Consider the following 2,169-nt stretch of genomic DNA (forward strand, 5'->3'; position numbering starts at 1 on the left):
AGTTCATGAAAGGGCACAGCATGTCTTGGTGCTTTTATTTATACAATTTTTAGGTGACCTATAATTTTACTTTTTCTAACTCTATTGTCAGAACAATACGATAGATAGGTATGGTCTTTTATTCTAGCGAATGGATGGCATGCCTTCATGCTTATCATCCTAGAGGGCGCACTTGAAACAACCTATTTCTTCCTCGAGTCTTATGTGCCACATTGTACACTATTATTGATCTTTGCTTTGTTTGACGATGGGCAGCCCTAAGTCGCCACCCTCTTCTCCCACCAAACCATCTTCCTCATCTTTCCTCATGTGCCCCTGAGCACAAACTCTCCCGTGACACCCCCTTCCAGTTGTTTAATCTAATCCAGTGTCAATATTTTGCTATTGCTAAGCACACTGCATATATACCTTTTTTTTTTTTTTGCATTTGCACTGCAATTTGGTTGTTCTTCCTCTTACTGCTAAGGTATTACTATTCTTATTCCTCAATTTTATAGCTGCATGTGGCTGCATATGGTACTGTGAAAATACAATAACGAAAATATAATAGTCACCTGTATCTTGATTATTGTCTCCCAACAATTGTACAAATGAATACTATCAGATTTATGCATTCATGAATTTCACATTATAGGAAGGAGTAGCCAGTTCTGGATCATTATTTGCCACAGTTACTGACAAGTGACAAAAAAATAATGTTTCACAACAATTGAGGCATGGACATCTACTCCTATATGTGGCATCATATATTTTGTAATGTCAAACTCCAAACAACCACCGCTGATTTTTGGAGTTACAGAAACTACTGTTATCATGGGAACTTATCTCTAGAAGTTGGTAAAAATGAACCAGCTTCGGAGAATGATTATTCTTGTGTGATGGACGGTATGGGATGATGAATCAAACAAGTACTCCTAATGTTTTCTTACCGGTCAGACTAAACAGTTTTTTTATCCGCTGGCACGGTTTGCAGTTGCAGCTGGACAATGGTCGTGGTGTTCCTTGAGCCAATATTTTGCTGCTACAATTTCTATAAAACGAAGGTGGTCAATTGCTGTGGAATTTAAGGTGTTCCTAGGAGGCCTTTGGTCTGCTTCCTTGGGACCCAGGTAACTATAGCATTGGATAGTAACCAAGGCAATAAGGCAATTTCATTTGGTGTCTTTGCGGTCGTATTGATAGTAGATAATGCAGGGAAATCTAGGCAGGCAGCTGTTGTGATGCCTAGATGCAGGATAGGTGCAACACTATAAAGCCTTGAATCTGTTAGAAACAGAGAAGTGTCTGATATACAAAATATCAGATTAGGTCCCAATACAACATGATTTGCGTAGACAAGGGATATTGTGATTATCATCTTATGACTTCCCGTGGCATGAAATTGTACTAGAGCTTCAGCATCCGAGAAACTGCCAGCATGATCAAGAGGTGGTTCATCACATCGATGGAAGGTTGTCTACCTCTGAACTTGACAAAGTCTCCCTACCTATGTCTATTTATATTTCCCAATCCTAGATGCCTTACCTCAGTTACCTCAGAACTAAAATGACTCATACTTGTTTCTCTATGCGACTGAGCAGCTTACTGCCATGTTCTTGGAGTTGACGTGTTCCTTCATATGATTGCCGGAAGTATTCTTGCTGGGACCTACTATGCATTCTCTCCTAAGGGTAGATTGGTATGGTGCCAACTGCTTTACCATTTCTTCTCATAATTTTTTACCAACAGTTGTTCAGTTTTTAGTGTGCAATGCATTGGTGGAACAGGTCCATCCTCACACATCCATTGAATACATTTGATGGGCTGGCTAACACTCCTCCAAGTAGGGATTTATTTATTTCATTGTACAATTTAGTGACTCGGTATTTTTTGTATGGTAGATCCTACCTATTTCTTCTCGCAGTCGTTTAATTTTCGATACCATCTATGCTACATCTGTGTGCTTAATATTCTATCTAACGGTTGATTCAGTAATGTAAAAGGAGCACATATATTGAGGTTTACATTTTGGATTCTTATACCAACTCACCATCTGGGTTATTTTTTCAACGACCAAACTATCTGAAATCTTCCATCCAAAATGTCACTAGGTTTATAGTATCAGCCATGATCAGTAATTCTAATTTTTTCATCCCAGTAAGTAAATAAGTATGTGGGTTTTGTTGCCTA

The 2,169-nt window shown here is 38.7% G+C and overlaps 1 long non-coding RNA gene across 1 annotated transcript; it reads left to right on the forward strand.

Moving 5' to 3' along the window:
- The first annotated feature begins 948 nt into the window (after window positions 1-948).
- Window positions 949-1,871, forward strand: LOC124686974. Its single transcript, XR_006998031.1, has 3 exons — window positions 949-1,451; window positions 1,581-1,678; window positions 1,767-1,871. It is a non-coding gene; the product is annotated as an uncharacterized LOC124686974 (long non-coding RNA).
- The last annotated feature ends 298 nt before the right edge of the window (window positions 1,872-2,169 follow it).

Source organism: Lolium rigidum, chromosome 2 (genome assembly GCF_022539505.1).
Source record: "Lolium rigidum isolate FL_2022 chromosome 2, APGP_CSIRO_Lrig_0.1, whole genome shotgun sequence".
Lineage (NCBI taxonomy): Eukaryota > Viridiplantae > Streptophyta > Magnoliopsida > Poales > Poaceae > Lolium > Lolium rigidum.